The 14746-nt window shown below is 42.2% G+C and overlaps 1 protein-coding gene across 1 annotated transcript in view; it reads left to right on the top strand.

Moving 5' to 3' along the window:
* fbrsl1 (fibrosin-like 1) overlaps positions 1-14746 on the top strand; it is a gene marked incomplete at its 5' end in the record, with an annotated part of 329828 nt that overhangs the window by 189662 nt on the left and 125420 nt on the right.

A 14746-nucleotide genomic window follows, 5' to 3' on the forward strand; every position in this document is an offset into this window, starting at 1 on the left:
TGATATTAACGCAATCTCCCCGCCTTATTACCATGGGAACATTTCACAGAGTATTAGACTTAATAAATGACTTTTTTCCTTGGCTTCCATCTCTCTTCTTCTTTGCCATTTTTCTCCCCTGTTCTCTCCTGCTCCGCTCCCCTCGTCCTCCCTGCTCCTGAGCCGATAACCCGACCTCCCCAGGGGCCCGGCCTCCATAATCGCGTCAGTTCATGGCCCTCTTATTCCAGCAGAATTGCTTAATTGGTATGTGTTCTACATAACTGTTGGAGTATTAGACTCACAAATGAAGGTTAGAACCTCAGTGCTTGTAATCGACTGAAAGAAATTGATTTGTGCTCAGCTGCCCTTCTGGGACGAGACTTTATGGTTCTCTGAAGAAATGAAGCTTTTATAATTGTGTGTTCCCCCCCCCCCCCTTGTTCTCTCTCTCTTTTTCTCATTTCCTCTGCGCTAACTGCTTTGTTGACATTCATCAGAAGGCAGGACGCCAACGACTTAAAGGTGATATGTCTGGTCTTCCATGTTGCGGTGCATTAGGCATACACAGCGTATACCTTCGCCCCGGCGCAGAGTGCTGCTCTCCATGGAAATGTCTGTGGATCCCGTTTCTGCTCATAGCTCATGCGCCGTCTGCGGAAATGTGATTGCATTATGTGCGATCATGCAGAAGGCGTGAAGTACCATCATATTAACCAAACCTGATCAACATAAATTGTCTTAGGATTGATCTTTTGGATTGCACGGTGCTGTAAGGTTTCACGTCGATGGCTCAGTGTGTGTGATTCACACGGGGCTCGTCGTGGGTAACTCGATTGGCGGGGGGTTAGGTTCTCCGAGCGTGTGGACGCTAATGTCGTCACCGGTGCACTCAAGGTTTAACTTCTGGCTCCCCAGACCTTTACTGAATGTTGTTGCTCACATTTCTTTTGTGTGTCTCTGCTGTGAATATCAAGTGAAAACAGCTCAGTCACAGCTTTGAAGCAGCACAGCCAAAGAGGTCAGCGGGAAGAATTACATGGATACCGGTCTTTTGTGTTGTTTAATAGAAACACCAGGACACGTACACTCAGAGATTTTTGCTTTTGTGATTATTTTTTCATATGTGAGTCTGAAAAGTGAAAAGAATGTTGTGTCAGAGTTTACTGGGTGCAAACTTGTGACTTCCTGTCTTCCAAAATGAGACAAACTTAGTGGAATACAGCTTGGAACAAAATGCAATTCTCTATATAACAGTTTTCTGACATAATGTCCTGAAGATTGTTGTGAATTATTTCTTATAACCCTACTAATTTAGAAACCTACTTACTAGTTAGTAACTGATTGCTATTATGAAAATGAGTTTAGGCTTCGGTTACATATTATCTATGTCGAACACAAAAACATAAAGCCACAGTGTCCCTGTGTTTGTTTAAACGCTAACTATTGTCATTAAAGTTCCTTTTATTAATCCTTAATTATTAAAGTACTTTTTATTAAAGTACTTTTTATTAATCCTTTCAGTTTTAATATTTCAGTATTAATCGATTCAGAAAAGTTTCTCATTTAACTGGTAACGTTTACAAAACTGTGTCTGTTTACATGGAAACTGCATAAATCGATGTGGTTAGCAGGCTGTGCTACGTATTAGCACTGTTGGTTGTTGTTTTTACCGAAACTACACTCATGCGTGCAAACAACACGCCATGAACCTTACCGATGGGAGTACATGGACACTCGTATGGAGAGACGATGAGGTGGATGGCTATTCCAGGTGACTGTCAACGATAAAACCACCGAGTCGCAGGAGAATATGGACTGGGAGTCATGGCCCTGCAGATATTGTCCATCTAATAAACATGAGCAACTATCTACTACGGCTATGGTGCGCATGCACAGTCGCAACTATTCAGAAAAGTTTGACCCCATTTCCAAAAAGTTCCACCTTAGGAACCATTTACAAAAACTTTTTTTCAGTGGCTCTGAGCACCTTTGTATGTAAACATTCACCCAAAACACAAGGAGAGTTTTCTGTGTTTACTTGATGTTGTATACATGGGGGCCTGAGAGTATTTTTAATCTTTTTCAGTAATACTAAAGTAACAACATTCATTTTTAAATAATCAAATAGGAGAAATGCAATGACTCACTGTAACAATCAATACTGCAATAATGAATGGTCAATAACACAATACCTGCCATAATAACTTGCCAATGGTGGAATAAATGCAAGAAAATCCTCCTAATGTATGTATCATTGCATTATAGGCTGTCGTTGTTACATGTAGAATCATGTAATATCTTATTATTTGGCAAAATGTTATTATGATAAGGGATTTATTATTGTTGTTGATGCTAAGTTATTTGATCCCATATCATATTAACATTTTGCTAATAATGTAATACTGGCAAAATAATAATAATTGTAATATTGATGATTGGAGTAGTATTAAAAAATTATTTCCTGGTTTTGTGCCTTTTGCTCATCAACAATAAGTATAGTGGACGGTCTGGTCGTCACCTCGATTCATTAATGATATATACTCTCAACACTCAACCACAGTTGTAAAAAATCTTTCACTATTTGAGCTGAACGTTCACTTGAATCCTAAAGAGTGAAAGTGGTCCCTTTAAGAGAAGCTGGGTGAGGACGAGCTGGACTGGACGCCACAGTTTGTCTCGCCTGCAGGTCCGTGTTGCTGCAGCAGCTGTCTACATAGTGTCTTATGCATGACAAGTCCCTCCGACTTCGGTGACCGTAGATTATTTATGCCTGCTTTCCAGGTGGGCAGACTCAGATGTGCTTAGCGCAGAGGTTTGCTCGACGCAAAAATCACATTTCACGCTTGCGCTAATGTCACCCGGCGAATGAAGAGGAGTGAGAACTGGCAGGTGGTGTTTACAAATGAAGAACACCCTGAACCGCAAGCCGCCCTGACACCAGATGCTGATTTGATTATGGGGTGGCATGTAAGAGTGTATGAATGTATGTAGCAGGCGAGGTGGTGCATTCAAAGTCGATTAAGTGAAACAGAGATGAGTGTCACATTTATTTATTCTGTTCGGTCCAAATGGAGGTGTCATCCCAGAGATTGATGAAAGCCTTTCACAACATTGGGAGTGGTTTCAGGGAGCGACGGAGCGTGTTTGCTCACTTTGGAAAAGCATTTGCAAAATTAGACCATGTTTGGGTTTGGGGTTTTTTTCCCTTTCTTGACGCTCGTTCTCGCTTGTGAAGATGCTTATTTTTGAGTTTCGGGTGTGATTGCATTGCTTTAGGTGCCATCTGCTTCTGTTGAGATAAATTCTGCCAGAAATGTACTTGATTTACGTCCTTTGATGTATCTGCTACTGACTGAGGTGAACTACAACAAAGAAACGTAGTTGAACGTCGGTAGCATGTTGTTATTACGGCGTGATCATGTTTGGAATAGAAATTCTTCGACACAATCTTGTGAACTTTTAAGAAAGTCTTTCGGCTCTTGAAGAAATTCAGGAAGTTGAGGAACCTGCATCTAATTAAACTGTCTTATCCGATTAGAAGTGAAGCTTGGAAGGCTGAGACCATTCCATTAACCATACATCGCAGGTTATTTCAAATGAAACAACATGAAGGCATCAATCTGTTGTTGTTTTTTGGCCTTTTTCTGATCCTTATATTTCATGAATGGCCTTGTTCTCATTTTCATACCCGAAAGAGGTCCACACATGACAGATCTACAAGCGTGAACATGCATCTTCCTCTCTGGTATGATCTGAGCATTTATTCATTTTCACTGCAAATACTACAGAATAAATATTGATCAATTGACCATTTATTTTGCTATTTATTAGACTTCCCCCCCCCCGCAATTATCCCCGCTGCTGTTATAGAATCTAAACCAAATAGTCATAATCAAACATTCACAGTTAAGACCTTCTTCTGTGATTTACATCTTGTACTTTTTTTTTTGCTTGACTTTTATTGTCAAGGAATTTTTAAAAAAATGGAATGAAGCTTAAACTGCTACTGAATGATATTGGATTCTGTTGTTATTGTAATGTGATTAACAAGAAAAAGCTACTGCCTGTAAAGTGATATCAGTCTGTTGTCATGAGCACAAATGAATGACAGATGTTGATTAGTAGCAATTGAGCTAAAATGTGCATTCGGTGATCATATTGCATTTAGAATAAATCTTAATCGGTAAGATGCAGCCCATTTGCAAACTGAAATATAAATGAGATGTTAAAATAAAAAAGCTACTTTATAAACTATTTTCTTGACAAACTACAAGACGCACAAAATGGACATCATGCACTCACCAATCATCTTTTTTTACTGCAGGATGCAGTCCATTTTAAAGTGACGTCCAGTGGTTAGTTGTAAAAATGTGTGGCACGTCCCACAACTAGGTACTCTCTCTCTCTCTCTCTCTCTCTCTCTCTCTCTCTCTATCTCTGCCGCCATTTCCTATTCTTCCATCCTAGGTAATTGCTAGCAGATGCAAATTGAGCTTTGACAGCCTGTAGCAGCAGTACCACTCAAATCCAACCCCCTAATCAACTCTGTGTGATTTAACGGTGCATCCTAAGTATTAGTATTCCAGAGCCGGATCCCTCTTGGATCCAGGCTAGGATTATCCAAGCTCTTAACATCTTAGCTAAGCTGGTTAACACCTGTTTTTATTGACATCTGAACACCATCCTCTGCGCCTCGTCTGCTGTGGTTTTAAAAGATCTTCTCCTGCTCTCTGCAGTCGGCTAGTCACTCCTCTCATCTGAGCTCCAGCCCACATGAATGACGGTTTTTCCCACCACAATCATCGGTAGCGGGTCAGCAGCTTTGCGGAGGAGCTTAGGAGTTAAATCCGGCAAATTTACATTCTCACAAGCATTCTTATTGAACCGCTAATTGTGAAACAGTTACTTCAGAGGCAAGCCACTTCCAGATAGACACAAATCACTTGTTCTGAGCTTGGTCTCGTGAATTCAACAATTATTTTTCACAAGCCTGAGTGTTGGACGTGAGCTACAGTTTCAGGAATCCGCTGCTTCACTATACATTTTTGCTCAAATTCTTCTATGGTCGTTTGCAAGGGGAAGAAGAAAAGCCTCTTTTTGTGTGTTTATTTGGCATAACATTTCCATCGGGGGCCCGCTGATGCAATATTCTATAAAACTCATTTAATCTGTTGATACAGCCTGAGGGATTGTAGTTAGCAGTGGCTGTGCAGACCCCGAGAAACCCTCAGACTTCTGAATGCGTTTCTTTCAGAGTACTGCCAAGGTCAGCGGGGGAAACTTTGAAGAATGTCCCAGGATTTGTCTGAATCATGAGATATGGATCCTCTTAAGCGTTGCAGGCATTAAAGCTGAGCCCTATCAATGATTCCATTAACCTAAATTCCAAGTCGGGCTTCACAACGTGACCACATTAACCCCTTGGATTTTACCAAGCTCTTGATCCGTCACTATTTAGACAGGAATGAGCGGTCACTCACATTGATCTGGCTACCAGCTAAGCTTCCGGGCCCAGACTGGCGCGTTATCTGTAATGTGACCCCGCGTTTATCTCTGGCTTTCATGTTTCCACATGTTTTCTTGTTTTTATTTCTCCATTTTCCTCAACCTCATAACTGTAACAGGAGCTGATTGGGCGCATTGCAGTGGTGATGGGAGATGATAAAGTATTTAGTGTGGACACCGACAGAATCTTAATCCGCAGATTTATTTTTTTATTATTTTTTTTTTTTACCTTTCCTCAATGAACAATAATAATTCCAGGCGCTAACGGCGCCGGTACAAGCAGAGAAGAGAAAGAAACAAGTGTCTGCCTTCATTAGGACAAAGGGAGGGTGAGCAGGAGAGCGTCTGACAAGCCAGTAACGCCTCATTGTCCCTGATCTCAAGTTTCATAAATTTCCACGGCTCTCGTTAAAGGACGTGTCGCTGCTGTCACCAGGCGCTAACTCGTTATCTCCTCGATGCCGTAAAACGCTGTAATTAACATTCAACAACTGTAACCGATCCAGCATTCCTCCTCTCTAGCCGCTAATTGCCGCACTATTGTGCTTGCTCATAAGTGGGCCTTTTGTGTGTGCGTGCTTGTGGGTCCACATTTCTGTGGTTCTCGTTGATAGTAAATAGAGGTGTGGAAGCAGTTCATCCCGGCTCAGAGGTGAGCTGCGCTCCTGCTAGTTTTCTCTCAGGAGTCGTTGAGTTTATGCTATTATGCTATGCTAATTTTTTTTCTTTTTTTTTTTTTAGGGGGGTGGGAGGGGCGCAAACTGGACATTTTAAATGCCTTCCGTCAAAGTGTTAAATTAACGCTTTGTCGACAGATGCTTTTAGTAGGCTCCTCATGGGCAACGCAACCTGTACTTTAACCGTAGTGGAGGGCCCATTTGGTGAAAGAACAATTACTGTAATTACAAATTTCAAAGCGATGCCTGCCTGTGGTTGTGAGGATACCGACTGTACTATTATTTAGGGAAATGCGCCGTTTGCCTATCAGCCATGCATGAGAGCGCTTAAATCACATCTTCTGTGCCATCAGACGCAGCCAGAGAATCGGTGACTTCTCTTGGCTATTTTTCTCTTCCATTCAAGGCATCGGGTTTTCTTCCATACTTTCTGGTAGTTACCCGGTCAGCTCAGTTTCAGAAGGAAATGTTTTTGTTTTCCCCTCAGCTGCTCCTGCCTGACCTCAGCAGAGCAGCAGCCATCACAACAAGGCCTTATGAATAATTAGTCTGGGTCAACTGATACTCTCCGGCTCCACGCACTGCTGTCATCTCGTCTGCTCACGCCGGCCAAAAGCCAATGAACTGTGTGCATTTCTGCCCAATTGAATCAGTTGGAGTTGATGCAGCTCTTATTATTCGAAGGTAACTGGCGAGATGTAAGCTGATACAGGGTCTACCCTGGAGGCCAAGTGCAGAGCGGGAGACGGGCCGTCAAATTAGCGGTGGCTGCGCTTAGGAGCCACGACGGTGGTCCGTCACAGATACGCCATCACCTGGTGCTTTATCTGTATGTCGCCGGCCCCTGCGTTTCATTCTCTGGGGATTAGAGCGATGCCAGGCTTAGGTTTCCGAGAGCCAAGACGGCCCCGGGAGGACAAACAAAACCAAATGGTTGCATAGTGTTTCTTGTCCTGGTTTCATGTTCGGGTCAAAGGAGATGTAGTGCAGGTGTCTGGGGATTTGGTACCGTCTAAAGAGCCTGATTGTCAGACGTAACGTACTTGCCTGGCGTCGACCAGATTATGTTATTTTCTTGTCTTTCTTGGAAAGCCGAGACATTTTACACAACAGCAGAGATCTTATCAAGACATAATGTCATGAAAAGTGTCCAGAGCAATTTCAGGTTGTATTTTTTGGACGAACTTGACAAGTCTTGATGATGACTCTCATTATTCTAAATGACACTCTGCGATCATAGTGACATTTTAAGTAACATTTAAAGGGTTAAGGGATACTTGCAAACATTGTTATACTGCTCAAAATCTTCTGGTGGCCTCAGATGTTAGACGATATACAGCTGGGGTGTCAAACACATTTAGACCCAGACTGGGTGTTATAGTCTCCTGTGAACCTTTTAATTCAAGGGTGTTCTTTATTGTTGCATATACATGAATTTACATGATTAAAATGCCTATATCTCCACAAGACCAGGCAATTGCTACGGAAAAATAACTACCATCTCAACAACAGAGTCAAATGATATAGAGGAACCAATTTATTTAAAACGCATGAACTGCAAACGGCTGTAATCAAAAATAGTTTTTCTGTGTTTTTGTTTTTTTTATGTTTTAAAGTGCTCACCATTCACATGACTAATTTGCACGCTTAGTCGAATGTGATCCGGGGGTCAAAGGTCACAATAACCTTGTAAAACCTCATGAACATGAAATATTCAGAACTTCCTGAAGATTTTTTTTTATTTTTTATGATGGTTTCATTCTGAATCCAAGATGAACTGATTCGTTAATGCATTGTCTTTGTGTTTAAATGCATTCTGGACAAACGCTGCTTGTCATTGCAACTTTTTTCTGGTTGAGGAGGCATTCGACCACAAGGCAGTAACTTTACTTCATTATCTTTCCCTCCTCAAGTTTTTTTCCGTTGAATGCAAGTCAACAGCTACGGAAACTACATGCGATTGTCTATTTGGTAGGTCTGAGCTTCAGTTCGTGTTGGGCTGTGGTTTAACCTCGTAAATATATAACCGGCTCTCGGAGCAGCTCGCAGCACCCTTTGTGGTTTCACATGTTTGCACAATAGGCGCACAGGTTGTGGCTTTTCTCACATCTTCACAACGGCTCACCACCAACAAAAACTGCTGCAACTGCAGAGTTATGAGCCGTCGCTGCCTCGTCTTGGCTCTGTGGAAAGTCACACTATCTCAAGTGAAATGTCACTTTCACATGTTTACGAAGCTCTCTTATTGTGGATGTTCTTGAAATAGCCCCGAATGACACAATAAATAATTTGGAACAAATATGTTTAGTAGCTTGATTAGCTGTGAAATACTGAATGAAGGACCCGGCTCTGTTTTCAAGATTGTTATTAGCTTTATATCCCGAGGCTCGATAAAGTATCAATGTCAGCTGACGTGTGGCAAAGACATAAAGTCATGAGTCAACCAAAGTGCTAAATTGTGTGATTAATTAATTTCAGCGTTCACGTTGGCTCACAACATCAGCCCGACTGTAGTCTCTAGAACCTAGACTTTGTTGATTGGACATAGATATGGAGATTTTTATCTCTGATGCGATGAATTTTATAGAGAGAAAAGACGCTGGCTGGATACTGTCGGAGCAGAAAGACCCTTTTACATATACCATGAACAAAGGAAAATGCATTCTCCTCAGAGGGTTAAAAAGCAGAAAATGGATAGTATTTAATGAGGAAAAGCATTCTTGTGGAATTTTTCTTTTTATTTGATTGCTAAAGATAGATCTCATTTTAATTTGGTCTAATGCAAAGAACACTATCAGCCATTGACTGAGGGCATCTTATGACTCGGTTGACGTACTTCGCTCATTGGTCTTGTGCTTTTACTCTGTGGATTCAGCTGAGCGACTGGGCCAAGCGCAGGAGCGGCGTAATTTTAAAAGCTTCTGCAGTCCCTGTTCAGTTCATGAACTCAAGCGCCCCGCCTCCATCCTTCCCTTTTCAGCTTGTGGAAGTACAACTATATTAGTATCTCCCAGAGAGCGTCAAGCAAGTCTGCTGCTTCTGTTTACGGGCTATTCAATCACTCTAAGTACTAGTGGCAGACTGATTTTCTTGGAAACACATTTGCCACAGTCCCCCCTGGCTCCTTACATGCAAGGTATTTATCATATGAAAATTTGGAACTGCCTGACTTGCCTGTTTTACTAGCCTTGTCCTGGAGCTGGGACTGGTAAAACATTGTAATATATGCACTGCAGTCAAAACGCAACATAAAAATATCCCTGACTACTGTGAGATTTACACTCTGTCACCGGGATGTGGTTACTTTTATAACACCGTTGCACTGGAGACAACGTCTAACAGCTTACAAGCAGTCTTCAGGTAAAAACGGGTCATTTGTTTTTATTTGTGTTTTCAGTTAGCATTGACACAGTGAAAACGGTTGGGTACTTTAACAATCGCGATCAAGAAACTTGCTTAAGTGTTTGTTTTTTTGTTTTTTTTATCCCAAATAGCTGCTACAAATCCCGCCGCCACAGTTAACAGTGCAGAGTCTCCGTGTGCATGTGTGTCCATGCACGCATGCACTGGTGACCTCAAACCTGGCGACAGCCCCCATTAACAGCTGGTTGTGTGCCAGTTTTTCTGCAAGGCCATGAAAAAATTAGCTGAGCTGTTTTGTGGCTTGTCGCACCCTAATATACAGTAACATTAGGCAGGGTGACCGAGCGCAGGCAAGATTGATGACTGTTGTCTATCCAGCTGCTTTGCGTGTTGTCAAGGTCCCAGGTCAGAGGTCACGTTCATAAACTGACATATATAGAGCTTTTTTCACACCACATTTAGCTTGTTCTCCCTGGTTAAACAGAGGGCAAGGTGTTTCTAATAGTACTCCTATGTAGGTTAGTGAAAGAAGATCTAGTGCATGCATTTAGAGGTGCAATTTTTCCTTTAGTCTGTCACTGTTGTGCCATTTCAACCTAAATGTCAGTTTAAATCATTACTGAACTCTAATAAAAGGTCAACCTTCAAGACCCTTCTGGCATCCAAGTAATAAACAACATACTGAGGATTGAGTGTCAGCATGTTTTTAATCACGCCTGCTTTCCACACATCTTCCAGGCTTTGCTCTTTTTCCCTCCTCTGTTTGCCCAGCATCTCTCTCTGTAATGAGGAGCATTCGCTCATCAGCCATGTTTAAACTGCAGACAGGATTAACTCAGCTAAAGACTTAATGCACATGCACAGTCACCCCATGCTCTGTTTGCTGTTTCCAGGACGTGGATCGACATGCGGCTCTGTTAGGCTTTTCTCTCTCGCTCGTTCTTTGTCTCTCCGGGCTCCACCAGGCCTGCCGCCTCCTCTTCCCTCGTCCTCATTTCGCCTGAATTAATTGAGTTCTCATTTTTGTGAGAAAGCTCACAGGAGGGCCATGTGTGGAGAGAGAGGAAAGTGATAGAAAGAATCAGAGAAACAGAGGGAGATCAGTGACAAAAGCCTAGAAGGCACAGCTCTCCCCGAGGTAGGTAGTCACCAGTTTCCTGAGGGATGCGTCGGCTGCTCCACTGTGGCTTGTATTTTTATCCTTTAAACAGTTTTCTCTCAGCACTTTGGGGAAAACACCCTTCGGCTGTTGGTCAGGGTCAGGAAGATTCTTTAACCCCTGATACATGGGAGGTTTGCACCTAAATTGAGTCGTTTGTGTGTGTAAAGCTAAAACTGGACAAAGAGAAACAGCTTCTGTTGAAATTATCCAATTACCGGTAAATGGTGTTTTTAGAGAACACACAAACATTATGTAAAAGCCTAAGGGCCTGAACTACTTAGAAGAAGACCTGGAAAAACTGATTTACTAAAAAGAATGCAGTCACAATTTTGTCTGGCAGATGCACAAAATAACACAACTACTCATTTATTGCATTTGCGTTCATAAATGTTTATTATATCTGGCATGTGTAAAATGCTGCTCATAGATTAACTTAAAATATCCAATGGGACTTAAGCCCATTTACTGTACACAACAATGTCTCAAGTAAAAATTTATTGTTTTTTGTGTTTTTTTGTTTCAGAAAAGCTTCACTTTTACTACGGCAACTTAGTTAGTTAGTTTACATGGAAACGGTAGAAATGCTGAAAAACGATGTAGTTTTCACTTTGGACCACTAGTTCGTGTTGTTGTTTGCTTTTGTAATTAAATCACACACATACAAGAGAGAACAAAACACTATAAACACAACGACGGAGTTGGAGCTTTGTTGAAAAGTTCCACCTTGAGAGCAATTTTCAAAAGTTGAGATGTCAGCGACCGCGAACACTGGATAAAGGTTTTGCACTTTCATCGACAATGTTGCCGAGTAAACAGAGCCTTACGACATTTCAAAACATTGATGCTGTTCACGGGTGCTGCTGTTTTTCTGTGTCTGAAAGGAAATGTGAATCAGCTCAGTCTAGCAAACAGACAGACTGCCAAAGAATAGTATTTGTAAGCTTTATTTTTAAGATATTTGCTATGTTGTACCTCTACGTAGATCTTGTAATCTTTCCCGAATCTCTTTTTATTTATCTGCTGAATGAGTCCGGTGTGTTTGATAACTTCATCCATCAGCTTGTTGGACTCTGTAATATCGCGATTCATTTCATGCATGTTGGTGCGAAACCCTCCATCCAATCACTCAGTAGTGAACTGGAATAAATGAACATGGAAGCAGGACCATTTCCAGCAGATCGATGTCATGTAAACAAGGTCTGTCATCCAAAACCCTCAATTCATTAGTCCTGTTTGCACATGTCATTAGTATTATTGCGAAAAGTGCTATGTGTTTGGGTGAGCATGCAATTTCGCACGCTTGATACAGGATCTTAGTAAATCAGGCATAAAACTGGAAGCTCAGCCACACTCACACTACATGACGTGCAAACCAACCTGACACTTTATTCAAGAGAAAGTACATTTTCAATAACACCATTCTCTCCAAACACACCATTGTGCAAGATAGGCCATGACATGTGACGCTGCCACCAAATAAAGGAATGCTGGAGCAGTAAATAAGTGACCCCAGGACTGAATCGTGTTATTGCTATGGAAACGACCCACAAGTGGGGTATGATATTATCTTTTACTTTTGTTGTTTTGCAGATATTACAGATTTAAATAGCGGGCACGATGTGCACCCTTGGACTTTACCTTGACCTGAACCTTTTCAATTATAAACCATTACAACTTCTTCCCTTGCAATATTCATGCACCGGCAGATAACTCCCTCAGATGTCTTAGGTTGCTGTAAGTTGAGATAAACACTTGCAGGGTTGTTACAGCCAATCGCTCGCCTCTATTCCTCAATGTCACTGCCTTAGCACTCAATAATTCAAAGCTTGGCGGTAATGAGCTCCCCGTAGGCCCTGTCCCCAAGGAGCCTCCCCACTGTGCCTCAACTGTAATGTAGTTATATCTCATGTCAGCTTTCAAATCAATTACATTTCTATCTGATGGCTATGTAATTGCGCCTGATTGAGTTTTTGGCACCCCAGCCAAGTGTGTGGTTCCCAAACTCCAGCCAGTCAAAACAGGAAGCTTCATCAAATGAAACTGTATTTCATCCTGATTGAGGCTGTTTGCATGATAAGCACAACTGTAATTATGATAATAATAACAATAGCAATCTGTGTTTTCTCAGCTTTGTTATTTTACCCCCCCACTCTCCAGATGAATTTTTGCCCCAAGGACTACGAACCACGTTTACTTTGCTCAAGATGCAAAGCCTGATTTGATTGTTTGTAGCACGTGCAATTTAGAAGATTAAATGCAAACCATTATACGTTTGTATGAATCTAAGTGTCTGGAGTTTCAGTTTGTTATAATGCAGCAGAGTTTTCTTTATTGCAGGATTGCACGCCGCACTGCATCTGCTGGTATTTGTGTGTTGCTTTGATTTCGCAGACTAATGTACAACATGCCACTGCCAACAGAAGTCATACTCCCTGTTGGCACAGTGCCAAGAAATAACAAGTTAACTTCATATCGACAGCAACTCGCTGACAGCTAAGGTCAGAGTAATGCGGCGGCGTATTGTCAGACCTCCTGGGGCTGGATTTTATTTACCAATTGATCGTTGGATGGACTGACGGATGGATATTTAACTGAAGGATGACAACAGCCGGTGACCGGATGTGTAGATGGAGAGGTGAATGTACACATGGACGGATGGATAAGTGGGCATTGGGGTAGAGGGATGAACGAACGGACGTACAGATGGCTGACGAGACCAATAGAGGCATGAATGGATGGAGGAGTGGACATACGGATGGGTAGATGGATCAACACATACATGCCTGGATGGACAGAGGAATTCTCTAATGGAGTGGTATTGAGATAGATGAGGGGGAGGATGTTGTGGTTAGGTGCATCAGCAACTAAATAGTGATGAATTGTGGCTCCTGTCAGCAGCACTAAGGATAACAGACATAGGAAAGCAGCCTGGCTCATCCATAATCAGCAGACAGAGATGATTGTCTTCATGCCAGAGAACTTCTCTAGAATTAAAGCACCATGAGTATATACCAGTCTGTATTTCTATCCCCATTTCATCATCCTTTTTCTTTTTATATCCCCTTACTCTTGGCGATCTTGCCCTTTAAATCTCTTCACTTGTATTATTCTCTCCTCATTTCTCTTCTTAAGGCCCAGTGTCGCCCCGCCTGTCTCTCTCGCTCGATCCGACACTGTCTTTTGTGTTAACAGCCTCACTTTTTTTTTTTTTTTTTTGCAGTGGGGGAGCCACTGGGTGCACATCTACAATCTTGCCTTTCATTTCATGGCTTCTGGAAATGGATGTTTTACTGCCTTCATTAAGGCATGCAGCAGTCAGCGCTGTGTTTTCCCTCTGAAGTTTAGCTCCATGAACCTCGCCATTAGAGGACATTATGGCCCCAGATTCCAGGGCACAGTGGAACACTGTATAATTTGATTAGTGTTATTAATCAAGTGGAATACTGCTCCTTTTGCCCCCATCTCCCTCTCCTCCTCCTCCTCCTCCTCCTCCTCCTCTTTTTTGCCATTTCACTTCTGCTTTCAAATCCTTCAGACGTTGCCATCTCTCTTCCTCCTCCCCTCGTCCATGTAACTCTCTTTTGCGCACTCGACAACACATGCAGTGAATGTGACAAAAGGTCCTACTACTTCCCTTTTAAAAACAATGATTTACCACTTGTTTTTTGTTTTTTTCTCCCCCTGTACAAGCCGCCACCCCAGCCCACACTGAGTTACACCGCCACCCCCCACCCCTCTCTTTACCCAGGACATAAATCAATTGAGATGAAAGTTCCATAATTGTGCTTGCTGGGAGGGATTTGAGCAAAATTGCACTATGAATTTTTTAAAGGGAATTTTTACTAGCTGTTCAGCGAGACTTGGGCGGCGCAGGAAGGTGAGGCCATGAGGATTTATGGGCCTGGATTCTTCATTACTGAAGTAATTTTCCTGCAAATGATAGTGCAGCACCCTGGAGGGGGGAGCGCTGCCCGCCTGGGAGAGTACGAACCTGCTTAATCTCTCGTGGAAAGAGAGCAGCTCAGCGCACTAATATCATCTGTAAGGGACTGAGGCT

Source organism: Blennius ocellaris (genome assembly GCF_963422515.1).
Source record: "Blennius ocellaris genome assembly, chromosome: 7".
Taxonomy (NCBI): domain Eukaryota; kingdom Metazoa; phylum Chordata; class Actinopteri; order Blenniiformes; family Blenniidae; genus Blennius; species Blennius ocellaris.